The following is a 14,716-nucleotide window of genomic DNA, read 5'->3' as shown; positions in this document are numbered from 1 at the left end:
ATTACATTGTATAGCATTACTATACATAATGATCTGCTTGTCTTCAATTTCACTTGAACTCATGTACATTATATTTATGTTATTTCTACTTCTGCTGTGTCAATTCTGCATCTTTGGTGATTGACATATGTCAATCCTTGCAGATATCTAATCTTTTTCTGCTGCCCCATGAACTGTGTCAACTGAGTGGCGCATCCAGGAAAGCACATGCATTGAGATTCTGAGTTCTTGGGTTCAAATCCCACCTGAGTCGTATATTAGGTTTTTCTATTAATGTTTTGTTCTTTCTCATCAATTCTTCTCAACCTGTCTGTAGTTCACATATGTTATATTTTTCCATGTTTGCTGTTGTTGCTCTGCATTGTGGTGGTTCTGCTCTATGATTCCTGAGCCTTGCGTGTTTGATGCGCTTTATGGTGCTTGCTGTGCTTTGTGAGCTTGCTGTGCTTTGTGAGCTTGCTGTGCTTTGTGTGCTTGCTGTGCTTTGTGAGTTTGCTTTCTTTGTGTGCTTGCTGTGCTTTGTGAGTTTGCTGTCTTTGTGTGCTTGCTGTGCTTTGTGAGCTTGCTGTGCTTTGTGTACTTTCTGTGCTTTGTGAGCTTGCTGTGCTTTGTGTGCTTGCTGTGCTTTGTGTGCTTGCTGTGCTTTGTGTGCTTGCTGTGCTTTGTGTGCTTGCTGTGCTTTGTGAGCATGCTGTGCTTTGTGAGCTTAATGTGCTTTGTGTGCTTGCTGTGCTTTTTGAGCTTGCTGTGCTTTGTGTGCTTGCTGTGCTTGGTGAGCTTGCTGTGCATTTTGAGCTTGCTGTGCTTTGTCAGCTTGCTGTGCTTGGTGTGCTTGCTATGCTTGGTGTGCTTGCTGTGCTTGGTGAGCTTGCTGTGGTTTGTGAGCTTGTTGTGCTTTTTGAGCTTGCTGTGCTTTGTGTTTGATGTGCTTTGTGTGCTTGCTGTGTTTTGTGAGCTTACTGTGCTTTGTGTGCTTGCTATGCTTTGTGAGCTTGCTATGCTTTGTGAACTTGCTGTGCTTTTTGTGCTTGCTGTGCTTTGTATGCTTACTGTGCTTTGTGAGCTTGCTGTGCTTTGTGAGCTTACTGTGCTTTGTGTGCCTGCTGTGCTTTGTGTGCTGGCTGTGCTTTGTGTGCTTGGTGAGCTTGTTGTGCTTTGTGTGCTTGCTGTGCTTTGTGAGCTTGCTGTGATTTGTGAGCTTGCTGTGTTTTGTGTGCTTGCTGTGCTTGCTTTGGGTGCTCATTATTGCGCTGAAGGTGCTTGGCCCCGAGTTGCTGCTTGCAGCTATATTTAGGGGTCAAGCACCGAAGGTGCTGAGACACCTATTGGAATTGTCAGTATTATTATTATTATTTTTCCGCAATGGGAGTCTATGGCAGCCCTATGAACCGTACATAGGAAAATGATGAAATTTGGCACAGTTGTAGAGGTGGTACTGAAAAGTCAAGTGACCAAAAATGGGGTCTCTAGCACTAACTCTATAGCGCCACCAGCAGTGCAAAAATTCAATGTTCAAATGGTTATAACTGGTGATCCGCTTGATCTATGAAAATTCTACTTAGTACACGTGATTGCTCTCATACCGCTTATTGAATTTGATACTTTACAGTAAAACTCCACCCATTACAGTAGCGGCCATTTTGAAATGTACAGTATTTCGTTTTTTCGCTACTCCTCCTTCAAATGTGGTTCAATTCTTATGAGATTTGGCACAGATGATCATTGGAGTGAGCCGCACAGAAATGACCGAACAGAATTTTGATATTTATCTTTGTTCAAAAGTAGTAAATGCGCAAAGTTAACGAGGTTGACGCAAAAATGGTTCTGAAGCTGTAGCTCAGTCATTCTTTGATCAATTCAAATGAAATTTGGTACACTTCATGTGGACCATGAACTTGGGGTCCATGCCAAATTTGGTGACAGCGCCACCTATGGGTCATGAGATAATAAAATAGGCTATTTTTGCCCATAACTTCTGAACTGTTTGTCAGAAAATTATGATCTTGATGTCTATGGATTGCTTACCTCATGCCGCATCTGTCGATGTGTATTATGCCGGGTTTGAACGAACCGCCTGTCCGCCATTTTGAAATTTCACATAATTTGTTATATTTTTTTAACTATTGGACATATCCGCGCAAAAATTAGTAAGGAGCTTCGACATGATGTCCTGAAGGTACCTGGGAAGTCAGAGTACAGCGCCACCTAGGGGTTATAAACTATAACAGTTCTTATGGAACTGCTTATAACTTCTGAATACTTTGTCTGATATTAATTTCTTTGTGAAATTGTATTCACTGGTTTATGCCGATTGCAACGATACCTCGTTTGTCATTTTCCAACATTCTGTTCATGTGTTACTGTAAAGCATTTGGTACATGATTTTTTCGCTACTCCTTTTACAAATTTTGTTTATTTTATGCCAGGTGCTGCTCGTATAATGTTTGGAGCAATCCGCACAGAAATGACCGAACAGATTTTTGATATTCTGTTCTCTTTCTTAGAAATACCACTCCAAAGTTGACTGTGCCTGTGCCGTTGTCTATTTGTCATAGTAAATTAATGTGACTGTATGTTACATTGTATAGCATTACTATACAGAATGATCTTCTTGTCTTCAATCTCACTTGATCTTTTTGATTCTCATATACATTGTATTTCTGTTAGTTCTGCTCTGCACTGTCAGTTCTGCATCTGTGTTGATTGGCATATGTCAATCCTTGCAGCACCTAAGCTGTTTTTTGCTGCCCTTTGGGCTGTGTTAACTGAGTTGCGCATCTGGTTAACCAGATGCCATGAGATCCTGAGGTCATGGGTTCGAATCCCATGTACAGTGATATTTTGTCTTAACTTTTTTCTCACTTAAGTTTATTGATTTTCATACAATACATTGTATTTCAGTTATTTGTGCTCTCTGTTGTCATTTCTGCACTTTTGGTAATTGCTGGATATCAATGTTTACAGCTCTATATCTCTATTCTATAGCTTGGACACACCAAGTCAGTGGTTTAATTGGTTACTCAGTGGCATATGCGGTAACTGCTGTGCCTTGGGAACCTGAGTTCATGGGTTCGAATCCCATGTGCAGTGGTTTTTGTCTTAACTTTTTTTTCTCACTTAAGTTTTGTGATATTCATACAATACATTGTATTTCAGTTATTTGTGCTCTCTGTTGTCATTTCTGCACTTTTGGTAATTGCTGGATATCAATGTTTACAGCTCTATATCTCTATTCTATAGCTTGGACACACCTAGTCAGTGGTTTAATCGTTTACTCAGTGGCGTATGCGGTAACTTGTGTGCCTTGGGAACCTGAGTTCATAGGTTCAAACCCATGTGCAGTGGTTTATGTCTTAACTTTTTTTTCTCACTTAAGTTTTGTGATATTCATACAATACATTGTATTTCAGTTATTTGTGCTCTCTGTTGTCATTTCTGCACTTTTGGTAATTGCTGGATATCAATGTTTACAGCTCTATATCTCTATTCTATAGCTTGGACACACCAACTCAGTGGTTTAACCGTTTACTCAGTGGCGCATGCGTTAACTGCTATGCTTTGGGAACCTGAGGTCATGGGTTCGAATCCCAGCTCTCCCTTTCACTTATTTAGATTTCCTTTTGCGTTTCCTTTAACACGTTCTTCTCGACCTGTCTGGTTTTCCACACGTGTTATATTTTTGCCATCTTTACTGTTGTTGCTCCGCACTGCAGTGATCCTGCTCTGCATTTGCTTTGCTTCGGGTTCGGGCTCTGTATTGCGCACTTTCTGCGCTTTGCACATTTGCTGCGTCGTGTGGTTTTTGCTGTGCTTTGGGTGCTCATTGCGCTGAAGGTGCTTGACCCCGCAATTGCTGCTTGCAGCTATATTTAGGGGCCAAGCACCTATGGTGCTGTGGCACCTATTGTTTCTGTTAGTATTATTATTATTATTATTATTTTTCTTAATCTTAATCTTCCCCAATGGGAGTCTATGGCAGCCCTATGAACCGTATATAGGAAAATGATGAAATTTGGCACAGTTGTAGTGGTGGTCATAAATAGTCATTTGGCCAAAAATGGGGTCTCTAGCAGTAACTCTATAGCGCCACCATCATCTCAAAAATTCAATGTTCAAATGGTTATAACTGGTGATCCATTTGCTCTATGAAAATTCTACTTAGTACACGTGATTGCTCTCCTCATGCTTATTGTTTTTAATACCTTACAGTAAGACTCCACCCATTACAGTATCGGCCATTTTGAAATGTACAGTATTTCGTTTTTTCGCTACTCCTCCTTCAAATTTGGTTCAATTCTTATGAGATTTGGCACATGTGATCTTTGGAGTGAGCCGCATGGAAATGACTGAACAGAATTTTGATATTTTTCTTTATTCAAAAGTAATTAATGCGCGAACTTAACGAGATTGACGCAAAATTGGTTCTGAGGCTGTATCTCGGTCATTCTTTGATCAATCGAGATGAAATTTGGTACGCTTCATGTCGACCATGAAATGGGGGTCCATGCCAAATTTGGTGACAGCGCCACCTATGGGTCATGAGATAGGAAAAAAGGCTATTTTTGCGCATAACTTCTGAATCGATTGTCAGAAAATTATGATCTTGGTGTCTACGGATTCCTTGGCTCATGCCGCATCTGCCGATATGTATTATGCCGGGATTGACCGAACCGCCTGTCCGCCATTTTGAAATCTGTGATAAATTGCTATAACTTTTGAAGTATCGGATATATCGGCGCAAAAATCGGTAGGGAGCTTCGGCATGACGTCCTGAGGAAATCAGAGAACAGCGCCACCTAGGGGTATAAACTATAACAGTTCTTATAGAACTGCTTATAACTTCTGAATTCTTTGCATGGCATGTAAGCTCTTTTCTGCTGCCCTTTGAGCTGTGTCTACTGAGTGGCACATCTGTTAAGTCGTATGCATTGAGATCATGAGTTCATGGGTTCGAATCCCGCCTGAGGCAGGTGTTAATTTCTTCTATTATAGTTTTGTTCTTTCTCACCTATTCTTTTTGACCTGTCTGTAGTTCACACATGTTCTATTTTTGCCATGTTTTCTGTTGCTGCTCTGCACTGCGGTGGTTCTGCTCTGTCATTGCTACGCTTTGGGTTCTTTGCTGAGCCTTGTGTTCTTGATGCACCTTGGGTGCTCAATGCGCCCTGGGTGATTGATAAGTTGTATCTTTCTTGCTGTGCTTCGGGAGCTCATTGCGCTGATTGTGCTTGGCCCCGTATCGCTGCTTGCAGCTATATTTAGGGGCCAAGCACCTATGGTGCTGTGGCACCTATTGTTTCTGTTAGTATTATTATTCTTCTTAATCTTAATCTTAATCTTCCCCAATGGGAGTCTATGGCAGCCCTATGAACCGTATATAGGAAAATGATGAAATTTGGCACAGTTGTAGTGGTGGTCATAAATAGTCATTTGGCCAAAAATGGGGTCTCTAGCAGTAACTCTATAGCGCCACCATCATCTCAAAAATTCAATGTTCAAATGGTTATAACTGCAGATCCGTTTGATCTATGAAAATTCTACTTAGTACACGTGATTGCTCTCCTCATGCTTATTGTTTTTAATACCTTACAGTAAGACTCCTCCCATTACAGTATCGGCCATTTTGAAATGTACAGTATTTAGTTTTTTCGCTACTCCTCCTTCAAATTTGGGGCAATTGTTATGAAATTTGTCACAGGTGATCTTTGTAGTGAACCGCACAGAAATGACTGAACAGAATTTTGATATTTAACTTTTTTCAAAAGTAATTAATGCGTGAACTTAACGAGATTGACGCAAAATTGGTTCTGAAGCTGTATCTCGGTCATTCTTTGATCAATCGAGATGAAATTTGGTACGCTTCATGTCGACCATGAAATGGGGGTCCATGCCAAATTTGGTGACAGCGCCACCTATGGGTCATGAGATATGAAAATAGGCTATTTTTGCCCATAACTTCTGAATCGTTTGTCAGAAAATTATGATCTTGGTGTCTACGGATTCCTTGGCTCATGCCGCATCTGCCGATATGTATTATGCCGGGATTGACCGAACCGCCTGTCCGCCATTTTGAAATTTCACATAATTTGTTATATTTTTTGAACTATTGGACATATCCGCGCAAAAATCGGTAGGGAGCTTCGACATGATGTCCTGAGGAAATCAGAGAACAGCGCCACCTAGGGTTATAAACTATAACAGTTCTTATAGAACTGCTTATAACTTCTGAATTCTTTGTATGGCATGTAAGCTCTTTTCTGCTGCCCCTTGAGCTGTGTCTACTGAGTGGCGCATCTGTTAAGTCGTATGCATAGAGATCCTGAGTTCTTGGGTTCGAATCCCGCCTGAGGCAGATGTTAATTTCTTCTATTAAAGTTTTGTTCTTTCCCACCTATTCTTCTTGACCTGTCTGTAGTTCACATATGTTCTATTTTTGCCATGTTTTCTGTTGCTGCTCTGCACTGCGGTGGTTCTGCTCTGTCATTGCTACGCTTTGGGTTCTTTGCTGAGCCTTGTGTTCTTGATGCACCTTGGGTGCTCAATGCGCCCTGAGTGATTGATAAGTTGTATCTTTCTTGCTGTGCTTTGGGAGCTCATTGCGCTGATTGTGCTTGGCCCCGTATCGCTGCTTGCAGCTATATTTAGGGGCCAAGCACCTATGGTGCTGTGGCACCTATTGTTATCTGTCAGTATTATTATTCTTCTTAATCTTAATCTTAATCTTCCCCAATGGGAGTCTATGGCAGCCCTATGAACCGTATGTAGGAAAATGATGAAATTTGGCACAGTTGTAGTGGTGGTCATAAATAGTCATTTGGCCAAAAATGGGGTCTCTAGCAGTAACTCTATAGCGCCACCATCATCTCAAAAATTCAATGTTCAAATGGTTATAACTCGTGATTCATTGGATCTATGAAAATTCTACTTAGTACACGTGATTGCTCTCATCCCGCTTATTGAATTTGATACTTTACAGTAAGACTCCTCCCATTACAGTATCGGCCATTTTGAAATGTACAGTATTTCGTTTTTTCGCTACTCCTCCTTCAAATTTGGTTCAATTCTTATGAGATTTGGCACATGTGATCTTTGGAGTGAGCCGCATAGAAATGACTGAACAGAATTTTGATATTTTTCTTTATTCAAAAGTAATTAATGCGTGAACTTAACGAGATTGACGCAAAATTGGTTCTGAAGCTGTATCTCGGTCATTCTTTGATCAATCGAGATGAAATTTGGTACGCTTCATGTCGACCATGAAATGGGGGTCCATGCCAAATTTGGTGACAGCGCCACCTATGGGTCATGAGATAGGAAAAAAGGCTATTTTTGCGCATAACTTCTGAATCGTTTGTCAGAAAATTATGATCTTGGTGTCTACGGATTCCTTGGCTCATGCCGCATCTGTCGATATGTATTATGCCGGGATTGACCGAACCGCCTGTCCGCCATTTTGAAATTTCTGATAAATTGCTATAACTTTTGAAGTATCGGATATATCGGCGCAAAAATCGGTAGGGAGCTTCGGCATGACGTCCTGAGGAAATCAGAGAACAGCGCCACCTAGGGGTTATAAACTATAACAGTTCTTATAGAACTGCTTATAACTTCTGAATTCTTTGTATGGCATGTAAGCTCTTTTCTGCTGCCCCTTGAGCTGTGTCTACTGAGTGGCGCATCTGTTAAGTCGTATGCATTGAGATCCTGAGTTCATGGGTTCGAATCCCGCCTGAGGCAGATGTTAATTTCTTCTATTAAAGTTTTGTTCTTTCCCACCTATTCTTCTCGACCTGTCTGTAGTTCACATATGTTCTATTTTTGCCATGTTTTCTGTTGCTGCTCTGCACTGCGGTGGTTCTGCTCTGTCATTGCTACGCTTTGGGTTCTTTGCGGCGCCTTGTGTTCTTGATGCACCTTGGGTGCTCAATGCGCCCTGGGTGATTGATACGTTGTATGTTTCTTGCTGTGCTTCGGGTGCTCATTGCGCTGATGGTGCTTGGCCCCGTATCGCTGCTTGCAGCTATATTGGTCATTGTTTCTGTTAGTAAATTTTTCTTCTTCCCCAATGGGAGTCTATGGCAGCCCTATGAAGCGAATGTAAGAAAATGATGAAATTTGGCACAGTTGTAATGTTGGTCACAAATATTTATGTGGCCAAAAATGGGGTCTCTAGCAGTAACTCTATAGCGCCACCATCAGCTCAAAATTTAAATGTTCAAATGGTTATAACTTGTGATCCATTAGATCTATGAAAATTCTACTTAGTACACCTGATTGCTCTCATCCCACATATTGAATTTGATACATTACAGTAAGACTCCTTCCATTACAGTAGCGGCAATTTTGAAATGTACAGTATTTCGTTTTTTCGCTACTCCTCCTTCAAATTTGGTTCAAATGTTATGAAATTTGGCACAGGTGATCTTTGGAGTGAGCCGCATAGAAATGACCGAACAGAATTTTGATATTTTTCTTTATTCAAAAGTAATTAATGTGTGAACTTAACAAGGTTGACGCAAAATTGTTTCTGAAGCTGTAGCTCGGTCATTCTTTGATCAATCGAAATGACATTTGGTACACTTCATGTCGACCATGAACTGGGGGTCCATGCCAAATTTGGTGACAGCGCCACCTATGGGTCATGAGATATGAAAAAAGGCTCTTTTTGCACAAAACTTCTGAATCATTCGTCTGATATATATATTCTTTGTGGAATTAGTTTCACTGGTTTATGCCGATCGCAACGATACCTCGTTTGTCATTTTCCAACATTCTTTTCATGTGTTATTTTAAAGCATATGCTAAATGATCTTTTCGCTACTCCTTTTACAAATTTTGTTTATTTTATGCCAGGTTCTGCTCGTATAATGTTTGGAGCAATCCGCACAGAAATGACCGAACAGATTTTTAATATTCTGTTCTCTTTCTTAGAAATATTGCTCCAAAGTTGACCGTGCCTGTGATGTTGTCTATTTGTCATAGTTAATTACGGTATATTACATTTCATAGCGTTTTTGTTAAGATTGTTCTTCTTGTCTTCAACCTCACTTGAGCTTGTTGATTCTTATATACATTATATTTCTGTTATATCTGCTCTGCTGTGTCATTTCTGCATCTGTGGTGATTGGCATATGTCAATGCTTTCATCTCTGTACACTCTATTCTGCTGCCTCATGAACTGTGTCAACTAAATGGCGTATCATGTTAGTAACGTGCACAGAGATTCTGAGTTCTTGGGTTCAAATCCCGCCTGGGGCAAGTTTTAATTTGTTCTATTAAAGTTTTGTTCTTTCTCACCTATTCTTCTCGACCTGTCTGTAGTTCACATATGTTCTATTTTCGTCATGTTTTCTGTTGCTGCTCTGCACTGCGGTGGTTCTGATCGGTGATTGCTACGCTTTGGGTACTTGCTGCGCCTTGTGTTCTTGATTCACCTTGGGTGTTCAATGCGCATTGGGTCATTCATCCCTTCTATGTTGCTTGCTGTGCTTTGGGTGCTCATTGCGCTGAAGGTGCTTGGCCCCGAATCGCTGCTTGCAGCTATATTTAGGGGTCAAGCACCGAAGGTGCTGAGACACCTATTGGAATTGTTAGTATTATTATTATTATTTTTCCCCAATGGGAGTCTATGGCAGCCCTATGAACCGTACGTAGGAAAATGATGAAATTTGGCACAGTTGTAAAGGTGGTCATAAATAGTCATGTGACCAAAAATGGGGTCTTTAGCATTAACTCTATAGCGCCACCAGTAGTCCAAAAATTCAATGTTCAAACTGTTATAATTGGTGAACCATTTGATCTATGAAAATTCTACTTAGTACACGTGATTGCTCTCCTCATGCTTGTTGTTTTTAATACCTTACAGTAAAACTCCATCCATTACAGTAGCGGCCATTTTGAAATGTACAGTATTCCGTTTATTCGCTACTCCTCCTTCAAATTTGGTTCAATTGTTATGAAATTTGGCACAGGTGAACTTTGGAGTGAGCCGCACAGAAATGACCGAACAGAATTTTGATATTTATCTTTGTTCAAAAGTAATAAATGTGCAAACTTAACGAGGTTGACGCAAGAATGGTTCTGAAGCTGTAGCTCGGCCATTCTTTGATCAATTGAAATGAAATTTGTTACACTTCATGTGGACCATGAACTTGGGGTTCATGCCAAATTTGGTGACAGCGCCACCTATGGGTCATGAGATATGAAAATAGGCTATTTTTGCCCATAACTTCTGAACTGTTTGTCAGAAAATTATGATCTTGATGTCTATGGATTGCTTACCTCATGCCGCATCTGTCGATGTGTATTATGCCGGGTTTGAACGAACCGCCTGTCCGCCATTTTGAAATTTCAGATAATTTGTTATATTTTTTTAACTATTGGACATATCCGCGCAAAAATTAGTAAGGAGCTTCGACATGATGTCCTGAAGCTACCTGGGAACTCAGAGTACAGCGCCACCTAGGGGTTATAAACTATAACAGTTCTTATGGAACTGCTTATAACTTCTGAATACTTTGTCTGATATTAATTTCTTTGTGAAATTGTATTCACTGGTTTATGCCGATTGCAACGATACCTCGTTTGTCATTTTCCAACATTATGTTCAGGTGTTATTGTAAAGCATATGGTAGATGATTTTTCGCTACTCTTTTTACAAATTTTGTTTATTTTATGCCAAGTACTGCTCGTATAATGTTTGGAGTAATCCGCACAGAAATGACTGAACAGATTTTTGATATTCTGTTCTCTTTCTTAGAAATACCACTCCAAAGTTGACCGTGCCTGTAACATTGTCTATTTGTCATAGTAAATTAATGTGACTGTATATTACATTGTATAGCATTACTATACAGAATGATCTTCTTGTCTTCAATCTCACTTGAGCTTTTTGATTCTCATATACATTGTATTTCTGTTAGTTCTGCTCTGCACTGTCAGTTCTGCACCTGTGATGATTGGCATATGTCAATCCTTGCAGCACCTAAGCTGTTTTTTGCTTCCCCTTGAGCTGTGTTAACTGAGTTGTGCATCTGGTTAACCACTTGCCATGAGGTTCTGAGGTCATGGGTTCGAATCCCATGTGCAGTGATTTTTTGTCTTAACTTTTTTCTCACTTAAGTTTTGTGATTTTTATACTATACATTGTATTTCAGTTATTTGTGCTCTCTGTTGTCATTTCTGCACTTTTGGTAATTGCTGGATATCAATGTTTACAGCTCTAAATCTCTATTCTATAGCTTGGACACACCAACTCAGTTCTTTAATTGTTTCCTCAGTGGCGCATGCGGTAACTGCTGTGCTTTGGGAACCTGAGTTCATGGGTTCGAATCCCATGTGCTGTGTTTTTTGTCTTCACTTTTTTTCTCACTTAAGTTTTGTTATTTTCATACTATACATTGTATTTCAGTTATTTGTGCTCTCTGTTGTCATTTCTGCACGTTTGGTAATTGCTGGATATCAATGTTTACAGCTCTAAATCTCTATTCTATAGCTTGGACACACCAACTCAGTGGTTTAATCATTTACTCAGTGGCGCATGCTGTAAGTGCTGTGTTTTGGGAGCCTGAAGTCATGGGTTCGAATCCCAGCTCTTACTTTCACTTATTGAGATTTCCTTTTGCGTTTCCTTTAACACGTTCTTCTCGACCTGTCTGGTTTTCCACACGTGTTATATTTTTGCCATCTTTACTGTTGTCGCTCCGCACTGCAGTGGTCATGCTCTGCATTTGCTTTGCTTCGGGTTCGGGCTCTGTATTGCGCACTTTTTGCGCTTTGCACATTTGCTGCGTCGTGTGGTTTTTGCTGTGCTTTGGGTGCTCATTGCGCTGAAGGTGCTTGGCCCCGCAATTGCTGCTTGCAGCTATATTTATTAGGGGTCAAGCACCGAAGGTGCTGAGACACCTATTGCAATTGTTAGTATTATTATTATTATTATTCTTACTCTTGTCCAATGGGAGTCTATGGCAGCCCTATGAACCATAAGTAGTAGAATGATGAAATTTGGCACAATTGTAGTGGTGGTCCTAAATAGTCATGTGACCAAAAATGCGGTCTCTAGCAGTAACTCTATAGCGCCACCATCAGCTCAAAAATTTAATGTTTGAACTCTTATAACTGGTGATACATTTGAACTATGAAAATTCTACTTAGTACACGTGATTGCCCTTCTCACATTAATTGCTTTTAATACCTTACAGTAAGACTCCTCCCATTACAGTAGCGGCCATTTTGAAATGTACAGTTGTTTGTTTTTTCGCTACTCCTCATTCAAATTTGGTTCAATTGTTATGAAGTTTGTCGCAGATGATCTTCGGAGTGAGCTGCATAGAAATGACTGAACAGAATTTTGATATTTATCTTTGTTCAAAAGTAATAAATGCGTGAACTTAACGAGGTTGATGCAAAAATGGTTCTGAAGCTGTACCTCTGTCATTCTTTGATCAATTGAAATGAAATTTGGTACACTTCATGTTGACCATGAACTGGGGGTCCATATCAAATTTGGTGACAGCGCCACCTATGGGTCATGAGATATGAAAATAGGCTATTTTTGCCCATAACTTCTGAACTGTTTGTCAGAAAATTATGATCTTGATGTCTATGGATTGCTTACCTCATGCCACATCTGTCGTTGTGTATTATGCCGGGTTTGACCAAACCGCCTGTCCGCCATTTTGATATTTCTTATGAATTGTTATATTTTTTTAACTATTGGACATATCCGTGCAAAAAGTGGTAAGGAGCTTTGACATGATGTCCTGAAGGTACCTGGGAAGTCAGAGTACAGCGCCACCTAGGGGTTATAAACTATAACAGTTCTTATGGAACTGCTTATAACTTCGGAATACTTTGTCTGATATGAATTTCTTTCTGAAATTGTATTCACTGGTTTATGCCGGTTGTAACGATACCTCATTTGTCATTTTCCAACATTCTGTTCATGTATTATTGTAAAGCATTTGGTAGAAGATTTTTCCCCACTCCTTTTACAAATTTTGTTTATTTTTTGCCAGGTTCTGCTCGTATAATGTTTGGAGCAATCCGCACAGAAATGACTGAACAGATTTTTGATATTATGTTATCTTTCTTAGAAATACCACTCCAAAGTTGACGTGCCTGTGACGTTGTCTATTTGTCATAGTAAATTAATATGACTGTATATTACGTTGTATAGCATTTCTATACATAATGATCTGCTTGTCTTTAATTTCACTTGAACTCATGTACATTGTATTTCTGTTATTTCTACTTCTGCTGTGTCAATTCTGCATCTTTGGTGATTGACATATGTCAATCCTTGCAGATATCTAATCCTTTTCTGCTGCCCCATGAACTGTGTCAACCGAGTGGCGCATCCAGGAAATCACATGCATTGAGATTCTGAGTTCTTGGGTTCGAATCCCACCTGAGTCATGTATTAGGTTTTTCTATTAATGTTTTGTTCTTCCTCATCAATTCTTTTCAACGTGTCTGTAGTTCACATATGTTATATTTTTCCATGTTTGCTGTTGTTGCTCTGCATTGTGGTGGTTCTGCTCTATGATTCCTGAGCCTTGCGTGTTTGATGAGCTTTATGGTGCTTGCTGTGCTTTGTGAGCTTGTTGTGCTTTGTGTGCTTGCTGTGTTTTGTGAGCTTACTGTGCTTTGTGTGCTTGCTGTGTTTGTGTGCTTGCTGTGCTTTGTGAGCTTGCTGTGCTTTGTGTGCTTGCTGTGCTTTGTGTGCTTGCTGTGCTTTGTGTGCTTGCTGTGCTTTGTGTGCTTGTTGTGCTTTGTGAGCTTGCTGTGCTTTGTGAGCTTGCTGTGCTTTGTGAGCTTGCTGTGCTTTGTGTGCTTGCTGTGCTTTGTGTGCTTGCTGTGCTTTGTGTGCTTGCTGTGCTTTCTGAGCTTGCTGTGCTTTCTGAGCTTGCTGTGCTTTGTGTGCTTGCTGTGCTTTCTGAGCTTGCTTTGCTTTGTGTGCTTGATGTGCTTGGTGAGCTTGTTGTGCATTTTGAGCTTGTTGTGCATTTTGACCTTGCTGTGCTTTGTCAGCTTGCTGTGCTTTGACAGCTTGCTGTGCTTGGTGTGCTTGCTAGGCTTGGTGTGCTTGCTGTGCTTGGTGTGCTTGCTGTGCTTGGTGAGCTTGTTGTGCTTTTTGAGCTTGCTGTGCTTTGTGTGCTTGCTATGCTTTGTGAGCTTGCTGTACTTTGTGAGCTTCCTGTACTTTGTGAGCTTGCTGTGCTCTGTGAGCTTACTGTGCTTTGTGAGCTTGCTGTGCTTGGTGTGCTTGCTATGCTTGGTGTGCTTGCTGTGCATGGTGTGCTTGCTGTGCTTGGTGAGCTTGCTGTGGTTTGTGAGCTTGTTGTGCTTTTTGAGCTTGCTGTGCTATGTGTGCTTGAGCTTGCTGTGCTCTGTGTGCTTGCTGTGCTTTGTGAGATTGCTGTGCTTTGTGAGCTTGCTGTGCTTTGTGAGCTTGCTGTGCTTTGTGAGCTTGCTGTGCTTTGTGTGCTTGGTGAGCTTGCTGTGCTTTGTGTGCTTGCTGTGCTTTGTGTGCTTGCTGTGCTTTGTGTGCTTGCTGTGCTTTGTGTGCTTGCTGTGCTTTGTGTGCTTGCTGTGCTTTGTATGCTTGCTGTGCTTTGTGTGCCTGCTGTGCTTTGTGTGCTGCTGTGCTTTGTGTGCTTGGTGAGCTTGCTGTGCTTTGTGTGCTTGCTGTGCTTTGTGAGCTTGCTGTGATTTG

The 14,716-nt window shown here is 40.7% G+C and overlaps 1 long non-coding RNA gene across 1 annotated transcript in view; it reads left to right on the top strand.

Annotated features, from left to right (window-relative positions):
- The window catches only part of LOC141361906 (uncharacterized), a 593,959-nt gene that overhangs the window by 291,401 nt on the left and 287,842 nt on the right, over positions 1–14,716 (top strand). The gene's annotated exons all lie outside the window — the stretch shown is intronic.

This window comes from Misgurnus anguillicaudatus, chromosome 3, assembly GCF_027580225.2.
Source record: "Misgurnus anguillicaudatus chromosome 3, ASM2758022v2, whole genome shotgun sequence".
NCBI lineage: Eukaryota > Metazoa > Chordata > Actinopteri > Cypriniformes > Cobitidae > Misgurnus > Misgurnus anguillicaudatus.
This window is presented reverse-complemented; position numbering and strand designations above follow the sequence as displayed.